At 40.1% G+C, this 12,421-nt stretch overlaps 1 pseudogene; it reads left to right on the top strand.

Moving 5' to 3' along the window:
• The first annotated feature begins 7,310 nt into the window (after positions 1-7,310).
• LOC111155654 lies at positions 7,311-11,592 on the top strand (annotated as a pseudogene).
• Positions 11,593-12,421: the final 829 nt, after the last annotated feature.

The raw sequence follows: 12,421 nt of genomic DNA, 5'->3' as shown, positions 1-12,421 counted from the left end.
CCTAGAGCCCTTAGAGTCTGCCCTCCCGCTACCCTCAAGGCTTAATCTTATTAGCAGAGAGCCATACAAGCCAAGGTCCAGCTTGGATTACGTGGAGCCCTGTGAGAGACAGGCCTACCAGAGAACATCACTAATGTCAAGAAATGGTGGGACAACAGGAGGACGCAAGGAAACAGAGTCTGTGAATAATGAGCTTCCTCTGACAAGCAGAAACAGTATTACAACTTTATTAAGCTCATAATTCCCGTCTGTTAAGAAGTTCATTGTCTTGATGACCTGGGAGACACTAGAACAGATTGTTCTTAAGAATACCGTTTGCTTGAACAGCCGATATTAATTGTTTCTTCCCACTCAGAAGTACATTAGACCTAGTGGGACTTAAATTGCTTTCTCTTAGTGAGGAAGCTTCCTCTTGGTTGTAAATTATACTTCTTTGCTTGGACATTAAATCTTCAGGCCACCAGCAAACCAGAGTAGATTACTATTCTACCATAATACACTCTCATTCAAATATGCAAAAATACTTAAGAGTTCTGGGGAAGAACAGCCCTGTACAAATAAACTCTAAGTATGGAACTACATGAGGTCAGTAAACCACTCCTAGTTTATAGCACAGGAGCCGGCAAACTAGATCCCTGAGGCCAAATCTTTGTGCCACTTGTTTTTGTAAATTAAGTTGCATTGGAGCACAGCCACACCCAATCATTTGTGTATTATCTACTTTCCTGCTAGAATGGCAGACGTGAGAAGTTGTGAAAGAGACAGGATGGCGTGCAAAGTGTGAAATATTTACTGTCTGGCCTTCTACCAAGAGTTTGCCAACTCCCTGTTACTCTTAGTTCTGTTAATACAAAATGTGATTCAGAATTCATCCCAATCCTACCTAGTTCCCTCTGTCTGATAAACATTTATTGAGCAACTTACCATGTGGTAGGCCCCAAAGCAGACGCTCTGAGGGGGCGGGATGGGGGGAAGTACAAAGATGAATAAGACAAGGCTCCTGCCAAGAAAGGGGTAACATGAGTAATTTCAAGGTGTGTTAAATACTGAGATAAAAGTGTGCTCTGACACCATGAAGCCAAAATAGGAGAACGTACCGGAAACTGGAGAAGGCGTACTGGAGACTTCAGCCAAGTGACAAAGAACAAGTAGCGGCTAGCCAATGGGAAGGACTAAAAGGAAACCAGAGGACTTCAGAGACTGCTCTGGCAGTCCAAAGCCAACATTTGGCTCTTTCTCTTTGCATTTCTGCTGTCGCAATCTTCATGGAGATAATGCACACACCACCTGGGAGACAGGGGTGTCTGGAACGTTACAGAGTTTCCATAGTTCACTTCACAAGAACTTGCAACTTCAAGACTAATGAAGGAAACAGTGAAAAGCTTTACTATTAAACCTGTGTCAAATGAAGTTTTTGTCTCCATGAAATTCTAGTCCTATTTTTTAAAGCCCCTTAGGACTTACTGATAAATAATTCTACCTGCAAAAAATATAAACTTTTTTTTAACCTATAAAAACCTGGGGAATCACCACTATGCAATAGGCGATAAAAGAAAGCTTTTTTGGCCTCATTTTTGGCTGCACCCCCAAAACCAATTCAATGAGTGACAAATAATCCCCTAGAAAAAAATTCTTTGTAAAGTTATCTAGATGGTGTGAATTGAAGAGAACAGAAAAGGCCCTACGCTCCAGCAGCACCTCTTCCACCAACCCCCAACCTATCTTCAGTTGCCCTTTGAGGCACGCCTGTGGGTCACATAGTTAATTTCCGAAGCCCATGTACTGTTCAGGAGTGTACATCTGGTATCTGAAAGCTATCACACATTAACGTCTTTCCTTTTAAGTGAGAACTCTAGCGGGAATTATTTTTTTCTGACCACTCACTAAAAAGTAAAACCTAAGGGCCTAGGACAAAAGACCACAAATCCTGTCAGGGTTTAGGAGGGCAGGAAAGATTCTGAGCATAAGACACTGCACTGGAAGATTTAAATGGATTATACATTACAAAAAGAGGGCCAGAGGGATGCCTGGATGGCTCAGTCAGTTAAGTGTTGTAGTCTTGATTTTGGCTCCATTCATGATCTCAGGGTCAGGGGATTGAGTCCTGTATGGAGCTCTGCACTCAGCATGGAGTCTGCTTGAAAGATTCTCTCCTTCTCCACCTAGACCCCCCAACCCCTCCCACCCCACAGGCACACGCATACACACACACACACACACACACACACACAAACACACAATTTCTCTCAAATAAATAAATCTTTCAAAAAAGGTGGAGGGGGTGGGTAGTGCAGAGAACAAACAGGAAGTATAAAGATTGAAGATTGTTTTTCCATATGTAGGACCTGTGAATGTGTGTCTGTGTTGGTATATTTGTGTGTCTATGTTTGGGAGGGGCAGGCGTTTCAGAAGGAAGAAAGGCAGGATAGTAACAAAAAGAACAGGTAGGCAGAGGTTGTCAGAAGTAAACGTTCCCACATTCCAATTTTGCTTAGGCATTTTTAAAAATTATCTTAATTCTGGGGTGCCTGGGTGGCTCAGTGGGTCAAGCCTCTGCCTTAAGCTCAGGTCATGATCTCGGGGTCCTGGGATGGAGCCCCGCAACAGGCTCTCTGCTCGGTGGGTAGTCTGCTTCCCCCCGCCTCTCTCTCTCTGCCCGCCTCTCTGCCTACTTGTGGTCTCTGTCAAATAAATAAATAAAATTTTTTTTAAAAAATGTATCTTAATTCTATAGGCAAAGTGTAAATACATGCTAAGCCTTGTGAAGGTCTTTCCACATATTATATATACCGTGTGAACTGTTCGGAGGTGTTTTGTGATTAAAAGGAGATGAATATTGGTATTTTTCCATTTTAAGCATCATCCCCTGAAGGTTAGAAAAAGGCTTTTTTTAAAAACATATTTATATTCTTTGCTTTTATAAATCTTGTGCCTCCTAATTTTGAGATTCCTTCCACCAGATGCCAATTAATTCTCTCAGCTCGGTGAGGTTATCATGGTCCACTATATCTCCAGGCCTAAAGGGAAGCATTAGAACATCTGTGCATGATTCTCTAAGGGGCAACTCAAAACTTACCTACACCACCTCCCTGCAGCTTCTATACCATTAGAGTAAGATTATTAAGGATGCCTTTGTATGTTAGTTTTGCATTTAAAGGGAGAGTGGGAGGGGGGCTTCTCTCCTTTTCTCAAGCTGTCTTAACTTAGGCTGCTGTAACAAAAATATCATAGACTGGGTGGTTTAAACAACAGACATTGATTTCTCACAGTTTTGCAGGCTGTGAAGTCCAAGATCAAGTTGCCAGCCAACTCAGCTCCCGAGGAAAGCTTTCTTCTTGGGTTTGTCATCACAGGCCAGTTCTCGCCTGTAATCACCTCCCAAAGGTCCTACCTCTTAATACCATCATGCTGGGGGTTGGGGCTTCAACATATGAATATGGGGGGAGGCACATTTAGTACACAGCACAGCCCAAATTGCTCTTCAAAAGAACCACAACAGGGGCTGGCACACACGTGGGCTAAACTTTCCAGTACCTGCAAACAAGATCTGTGAGACGAATGTGCAGGAAAGGAGAGCAGACAGGGGGCTTGAAAGAGGATTGTTTTCTAGCTTGCTGTCTCATATGTGCCCAGTCTGTGCATAATTATCAAGTAATGAAACTGGTTTTCCTATGTGGTCTATAATCCAGTCCTGAAGGAGAGACCCAGCGAAAAGATGATGTTTTAAGAAATACCATTTGCATTACATTTAAAATAAGGAAGAGCTCATGGGGGTCTTCTTTGCAGGCCACTACTCATGCTGGTTCATCTCCTCTGATCTTTCCTGGTGGTGGTGACAGGTAGGCAGTGTACACATCTAAAAATTGCGTCCTTTATTTAGCCTAGCCTCAAATTTCGAATGCCAGTCAGAAAAGGATAAAATAAATCAAAGGACTTGATAAAGTCACTCAGAATTGGTAGAAATAGGGGTGCCTGAGTGACTCAGTTGGCCCCACTGTCTAGCTTTTGGTTTTAGCTCAGGTTGTGATCTCATGAGTAGTGAGATGGACCCCTGCCTCGGGCTCCACACTCAGTAGAGAGTCCGCTTGAAGACTCTCTCCCTCTGCCTCTTCCCAGACTTGGACATGCGTGCGTACACTCTCTCTCTCTCTCTGTTTGTCTCTCTCTCTCTCTCTCAAATAAAAAATCTTTCTTTTAAAAATGCAATAAAAATAAAAAGAGAAAATGACAGAACTACAGCACCAGGGGTGATCTCTCTTTGTTGTGCTCAGGTTTCCCTTGGTAATTTTCAGTTAAGCCTTCCCTGTAGACTACAGATGTAAGGGTATCTTGGACTTCATGTCAAGTATTTCTATCACTTATATAACATTGTCTAGTGGACAACTTAGTATTATTTTCAAGAAAACATCTATAAACAATGGCTTTACAAATATTATAAAATTTGTTCTCATCTGAGGTACAAAATGTTTTTTCCCCTAAATCTGTAAACTAGAAAATAATGTTAAGAAATAAAAATGCTGTAAATTTTAATTCACAATGGAAAGAAAATATTCTTAGAGCTGAATTATCTAACACAGTAGTCACTGACCACTGTAGCTGCTATTTTTTAAGATTTACTTATTTATTTTAGAAAGAGAGTGAGTGAGTGTGCTGGCGGCGGGGGCTCAGTGACAGAGGGAGAAGGAAAGAGAGTCCCAAGTTGACTCCCTATTGAGTGCAGAGCCCCATGCAGGGCTGGATCTCATGACCTTGAGATCATGACCTGAGCTGAAATCAAGAGTCTGAAGCTTAACTGACTGAGCCACCCAGGTGTCCGCCACTATAGCTATTTAAATTTAAATCAAAATAAAAATAAATAAATATTCAGTTTCTCCATCATATTAGCCATGTTTCAAATGTTCAAGAGCTACATGTGGCTAGTGGCTACCATATTTAACTGTAAATATGGAGCACTGTCATCATTACAGAAAGCAGTATTGGACATGCTATTCTAGAGTTTCAAAGCCAATCATTCCTTGACACTGAGAAAACAACTCTTGTTTTCTCTGCATGAATAGATTCTTAATATTTTAATCCTCAGTGAATTTGAGCTTTTTTAAAGTGTGAAGATACGTCATATCAGAGGCTTGTAAGAACAGAATTTTATTCTTCATTTTAGAGACAGATTAAGTTCCCTTGATAACTTTATTTTTAAACAGTCTTACTAGTGTCAAAGGACAGGCAAAAATCCAGAGTTGCAACAGTTTTTCCTAGAAACTTAATGCCTTTCAGATTTCTTGCAAACCATTAAAGTTCAGCACAGGGGAATTTAAAATGTTGAGTTAGTGATCTCATACATTCAGCTGGTTCTCCGAAGCTTTCATCCTTTCTCTGCTAAGCAGAATGCCCTTCTTTGTACTGCATTCTTTTCCCATATTTGCAATTCTCACTTCCTCTTTACATGATACATGTTTTCAAATATTAAGGCTACTCTCTTCACTGACATGAATAAATATGAGCACAAGGGTTGAAGGAAAAGAAAACTTTCAGGAATATTTCTGGAATTCTATGATCTTATAGGCTAATAAAACTGGAGACCAGGCATCTGCTTGGAACAAGAACAGTTACGAGTTTTTAATGTTTTAGATTTCAGTATACAGCTCTTCTTCCCCAAAAAAGAATAAATGGGGTAAATCTTTGTTGGAATTTAAATTTTCCTTTCACTGCTTCCTCTGGAAATACCTGGAGACTGGGGTCATCAAAACCTACATTCATTGTGTAATGAAAACGTGGTCAAATCTCAGACATTTTAATTAAGGTCTAGCCCAAATTTGTTATTTAATCTGCCTTCCATGGAAGAAGTTGATATTTAACCTATAGAGTCTCACTGTGATTTTTTTTTTTTTTTTTTTTTTTTTTTGAGGGAGAGTGTGTGTGTGCACAGGGCAAGAGGAGCAGAGAAGAGAGAGAAAGAAACTCAAGCAGACTTTAGGTGGAGTGGGGACCCTGACATGGGACTCATCCAAGAACATGAACCAAAGCCGAAATCAAGAGTCAGTGGTTTCCCTGACTGAATTGTCCAGGAGCCCCCTGTATAATGTTTATTGTGGCTACCACTGCATGGTTCTGATAGTCATACATGTGAAAATAAATTATTGTGATGAAGAATGTTATTTTTAATACATGCAGAATTTATGTATTTAACACTTAGGAACTTTTTTAAATGGAGGGAGATCATTAATACACTCCCCCACTCTTTCCTATGATTAAAGAAATACTTAGAGAGACCAACTTCAGAAAACTAATTAAAAGTGTCCAACAATCTAGAGAATGTTATTAATTTTCAAAAGTTTACTATGATCCTCATAGAATTTTCCCAGACCCAGCCATAATGTTGGTATAAAACAAACCACATAGGATACTGGAATTCAGAGAAGGGAAAGAGAAACAAAAGTTTGCCTAAAAATAATGCCAGGGACACCTGGGTGGCTCAGTGTGTTAAGCCTCTGCCTTCAGCTCAAGTCATGATCCCAGGGTCCTGGGATCGAGCCCCACATCAGGCTCTATGCTCAGCGGGGGGCCTGCTTCCCCCTCTCTCTCTGCCTGCCTCTCTGCCTACTTGTAATCTCTATCTCTCTCTCTCTGTCAAATAAATGAATGGAATATTTAAAAAATAATAATAATAATGGCAAAGATTTTGAATATCCAGGAAGGGAAGCATCCCAAGGAATTCTAGATGGAATAGGGAGTGAAAAAAGGAAATACCAGGGGAAAATGCTGTAATCAATGCTTTTCAGACTTTAAAATGTATGGGAATCACATCTCACCCAAATGAAGCTTTTGATGAAATAAATCTAGATTAAGGCCCGAGACTGTTTTTTCTTTTTTTAAAAAATATTTTATTTATTTATTTGACAGAGATCACAAGTAGGCAGAGAGGCAGGCAGAGGGCAGGGGGAAGCAGGCTCCCCACTGAGCAGAGAGCCCCATGCGGGGCTCAATCCCAGGACCCTGAGATCATGACCTGAGCCCAAGGCAGAGGCTTAACCCACTGAGCCACCCAGGCACCCGAGATTCTATATTTCCAAAAGGCTCCCAGGTTTTGAGTAACAAAGCCGCAGTAGACTCAACTACTACCATCGGTACATAACTCACATTTACACTGATACTTTGTTATCTAAGATTGGCCCTCAAATAGTTTCCCTCATTTGATCATAAGTGAATGAAATCGGAATCTATGAAATATCTGCTCTAATACATCAACTCAAACCTTCTACACCTGTCTCTCCCAAGCTGGACGGCATTAGATATGTCAGTAATACAAACGTTCCATGCTCAAAGTTTGGAAAACATTGAGTCAAACACAGGTAAGTTTCTCTATGGTAAGACTCTCAGAGCCTTTAACACAATGTATGTTATGAATCTTCAAGAGAGAGAATTGACTATACGTAATGCTTTCTTCCTAGCTAACCTAGGAATACCTCCTGGAGAAACTGGCCTACAGGGTGAATAGTGGTTATTGACAAGTTCTGAAGTCGCAGTGGTTCTTAAGTTCATGGGTACTACTTTGGTCACTGTAATTAGTAACCCATTCTTAAGGGTAACTCACGGATAAAAGAGTTTTCATAGATGGTCAAGGCAACAGGTTAGAAACAATTATGGTCTTTATACCAGTCAATCGGATGGAGCTAAGCAGAGAATACTAGTGTAGGAAACACTAGGAAGAGCACAATGCTGATAATATACAGAAGGTATGTTATAGAATTAGGATGTTTGAAAACCACCACTTTATATGGCACAGCACAGCTGTGACCTCTAAAGAAGTGACAATGGCAAACAGGACAGACTAACCCTCTGTGTATGAACAGAAACAGAATAGCTCATCATACATAAGAGCAGGAGTGCCCCACCCTGGGACACAGTTTAAGGAGAAGTTTTCCAATTATGCCATATAGTTCCCTGTGATCATCGCCTTTGCAGGAAAGGAGCAAACAGAAATGTTTTCTGGTGTAAGATCTGGAAAGACTTATCTCATTCTGCCTGACATGACAACTGGAAGAGGTCTTCTAACTGTGTAAAATATGTGAAACCCAAAGCTTCAAGAAATACTTCTCTGAGACCTCTTGAAACTGGTTATGTTGAAATAAATAGTAGATTGCAGTTTTGCCTAGAGCAAAGAAGCTTCGACCGAAATGACTTTCTCTTTTATACAAATGTGGAACTGCACGCTTTCCAACTTCAAGAGGAGGTAGCAAACAGACTCTTAGGACAACCGAATCTCCCTGATATCAAAGACCCATATCACAAACCTGGGATGTAATGGTCCTCAAAATGTAATTGTATCTGAATCACCTGGAGAGTTTGTTAAAACATGGATTCTTGGGACCCAGCCTGGAGTGTCTGATCCAGTTGGACTGGGATGGAGCCTGATGATTTGCATTTCTAAGAACTTTTCAGGTGATGCTGCCACTGGCAGCCCAAGATCCACACTTTAAAGAACACGGCTGGAATGGAAGGAGCCTCAGTGATCAGTTGGGCCATCCCCTTTCCCTCACAGATGAAGAGTCTGGGGCACATGAAAGAAATTATCCCCAAAGATGGGGTCATAAACAACCCCTTTGACCACATGTCTGTGTGCCATTCCCATGCTCTCCTCTCCATTCCTATTTATACTATACTAATATTTGTACTAATATATTTATACTAATATATTTATAATTTATACTAAATATACTAATATTTATATTATAAAATTGTGAAAGACTTTGATGTGGACAAAAAAGATGACCATGTGTCCTGTCCATCTACCCTTCTAATGTATTTTTGTTTTCACCGTCCTTCAGGTATTTTACAACTCTGAAAGTGGTAGTAAACTAATCACAATGCTAATGATTATTTTCTGAAGAAATGCAAGTGTATTGGGATCTGCGAAATACAACTGGTAGGTGGTGGTCAGCACTAACCAAATATGCATCATATGTAAAATCAGACAACATTCTCTTTGCCTGTGTATGTGTGTGTGCGTGCATGTGTCCCTTCCATACCCTCTTGAATCTGTAGCATCTTCCTGGGCCCCACATTAAGTAATGAGTTAAATAAAATAAAACTCTTTGGCATGAGTTTATATAATATTTGTATTGATTTGGGTATCATGATTTTACCTTATCAAAAAATTACCTTTTAACCTCGTGAAAAAAAGAAAAGCGTGCTTTTTGAATGGCAGAATAAGGACCTACAAAAATCTGCAATAAAACTCGGGCAAAAGTCAAAATCAACTTTTTCCCTATTCTGGACATTAACTAAAGAGTTACAAAATTCCAAGTCGTGTTTATCCAGAAAAATGGCTGCATCTTGGTAAGAACAATTTTTCCATATCAGCTTCATGGTAGCCTTCAGGACCCAAAGCTTCATAACTGTGATAATCATCAAGCCAGCATTCTAACTGTAGAGAATAGAATGGGTTTGGAACTTCCCAAAAGCCGCATAATTGTCAACATTTGACCAGCTTATGGCAGGCTTACCGAAAATCCCCATTCCCAGGATGTGTCTTTATTTGACTTGACTCAGAACATGCTCTGTACCAACATCCCTGATTCTAGGGAATTTGAAAGAAAAAAAAAAATATCAGTGACAATTGTTTTAACATTGCTGCTGCCTAAGATGATGTTACTTATTGGGGCTAATCAAAACACCTAAAAAGAACAGAGGAAGGCAAGGTCCAGAAGGGACTTTGAAAAGCTCACATGCTTTCTTGGAAATCTAGAAGAACATGTTCAGGATTGTGTGCATACACAGAAAAGACAGAAGAAGGTTCTAATCTCTCATCTCTAGGTTGTGTGGAGACTCTGCACAAGCTAAAGCAGAATTGTAAACTGCCAGCAAGATCACTGAAGATATAGGTTTTTTTTAAAAAACAGATTTTATTTATTTATTTGACAGACAGAGATCACGAGTAGGCAGAGAGGCAGGCAGAGAGAGAGAGAGGAGGAGGAAGCAGGCTCCCTGCGGAACAGAGAGCCTGAGGCAGGACTCGATCCCAGGACCCTGAGATCATGACCTGAGCCGAAGGCAGAGGCTTAACCCACTGAGCCACCCTGGTGCCCTGAAGATATATGTTATAAAGGTTGGGAGAGTTATTGGTTCAAAGCATTTATGGAAATCTCAGTCGTCTAATCATTAGCTGACCACTAAGCTAACCAGGTAGAGACTTCAATGGTAACACATGACAAAAAACGCAGGCTTTACAGAAAGAGTGCCGGAAAGTCCCTAAACAAATGAATAAAAAAACAGCAACACTATAACAAAAACAAAAAACAGCAACAACAACAAACCCTGGGGAAAGCATCTGATTTCCAGTGTTTCCCCAATATATTGTTTAAAACAGAAAAAATATGAAACACTTAAAGAAACAGGAACTTATAGCCCATGCAAAAGAAAACAACCAGTCAGTTCTCCCTAACAAAGTCCAGACTTTGGACTTCTTAAACAAAGACTTTAAATCACCTAATGAACTAAAGGAAACTATGTTTAAAGAATTAAAGGAAAGTATGAGAATAATTCAAAAACACAATCAAGAAAACAACTCTATTTACAAAAGAAAAGAAATTAGAAATAAATTTTTTGAAGCACAAGATTTATATACTGGAAATCTACAAAACGTCAGTGAAAGAAATTAAAGAATATCTAAATAAATGGAAAAACATCCCATACTCGTGGGTCAGAAGGCACTATTACTGTTAAGATGGCAATATTCCACAAACTGATCTATGCATTCAAACTAATCCCTCTCAAAGTGCAAGCTGCTATTTTTTTTTCCCAGAATTTGACAGGTTAATTGTAAAATTTATATGGAAACAGACTATCCAAAGCAATCTTCAAAAAGATTAAGGAACTTGCAGGGGGTTTTTTGTTTTGTTTTTGTTTGTTTGTTTGAGAAAGAGCGTGCAAGTATGCACACCTCAGAGGAGGTGGGGAGGTGGGAAACAGGGGCAGGAAGAGAATCTTAAGCAAACTCCACACTTAGTGTCCAACACAGGGCTCCATCTCATAACCCTGAGATCATGACCTGAGCCAAAATCAGGAGTCAGATGCTCAACTGACTGAACAACTATGGCATCCCGAAACTTACAGAATTTAGACCTCCCAGTTTCAAAATTATTTATTACAAAGCTGCAGTAATAAAGTAGTAGAAACAATTTGGTAATGACATAAGTCAATAGATAAGTAATAATCTTTTCACTCTCTTGGGTCCTCACTTCCAAGATAACCAAGAAAAGAAGGAATAATGGTCGTGTCAGAAAGGGTTCTGGCCAAGTGCAGCTGGTGTTTGCTACACCAGCTCTGCTAGTTGTGTGCCCAAGGGCGAGGCCATTAAGAAAGTCATTATTCAGAACATAGTAGAGGCCACTGTCATCAGGGACATTTCCAAAGCAAGTGTCTTCGATGCCTATATGCTTCCCAAGCTCTGTGTGAGACTACATCACTGTGTGAGCTGTGCCATCGTCAGCAAGGGAGTCAGGAATTGCACTCATAAAACCTGGAAGGACCAACCCCCCCCAACCTTGATTTAGACCCAAGGGTACTACCCCACAACTTCCACAAAAACCCATGTAAAGAGCTAAGTCCTTAGGACTGAAGAAAAACTGTTCTCTGGGGAAAAAAAAATAAAATGGAGAGTATACTTTAAAACACACATACACAAAACAACAACAATAATCTTTTCAACATACAGTGCTGGAACAACCAATGCAAAAGAATAAAATTAAACCCCCTACTTCATAAAATTAACTATATGGTTTACAAATATTATCTCCCATTCTGCAGGCTATCTTTTCACTTTGTTGAACATGTCTCTGGTAATCAAACTGGAAAGCCAAATGTGTCAAATGTATGTGACATACATACTACATGTATGCCAGCCACAGGGGGGTGGGGTATGCTTGGTTGAACTAAGCTAGGAGCAATTTTAGAAGATGTGTAAAAAATGGCAACTGCATTCCCACTTCCAAACAACTAGCTTATGAACAAATTTAGACCAGATCCATTCTTCTGCTCTTCAAAGATTTTTTATGTGTGTCCTTTCCATTGTTGTTTTTAATCAAATCAATGCTGCATTCCTACAGAAAACTCCTGAACATATGTTCTGAAATTTTACCTCCTGTTACCCAGGGTAGAGAGGAAGACAGAACAGGGGTTTTCCTGAAAGTGTGGCAATCGTAATGACTCATGCTACTTCCTTATTCTAACCCTTTCTACGAGCGGGGTGGAGAAAGCTCACAATCAGGCCTGGGGGAAACCATCTTGACTGAGAGGGTGTCCTTGCTGTCGCGATTGCTTTTTGTTTTCCTTTTGCCACAGTGCAAAGCAAGGAAATAAAAATTCAGAAGAAGGTAGAGTTTAGAACCATAACTATAGGACGGCAAGAAAGAGTCATCCGTAAAAT

The sequence above is a fragment of the Enhydra lutris genome, unplaced genomic scaffold (genome assembly GCF_002288905.1).
Source record: "Enhydra lutris kenyoni isolate GAN:26980312 unplaced genomic scaffold, ASM228890v2 scaffoldscaffold43, whole genome shotgun sequence".
In the NCBI taxonomy this organism is placed as follows: domain Eukaryota; kingdom Metazoa; phylum Chordata; class Mammalia; order Carnivora; family Mustelidae; genus Enhydra; species Enhydra lutris.
The sequence above is the reverse complement of the archived record's forward strand: the minus strand, read 5'-3'. Positions and strand labels throughout refer to the sequence as shown.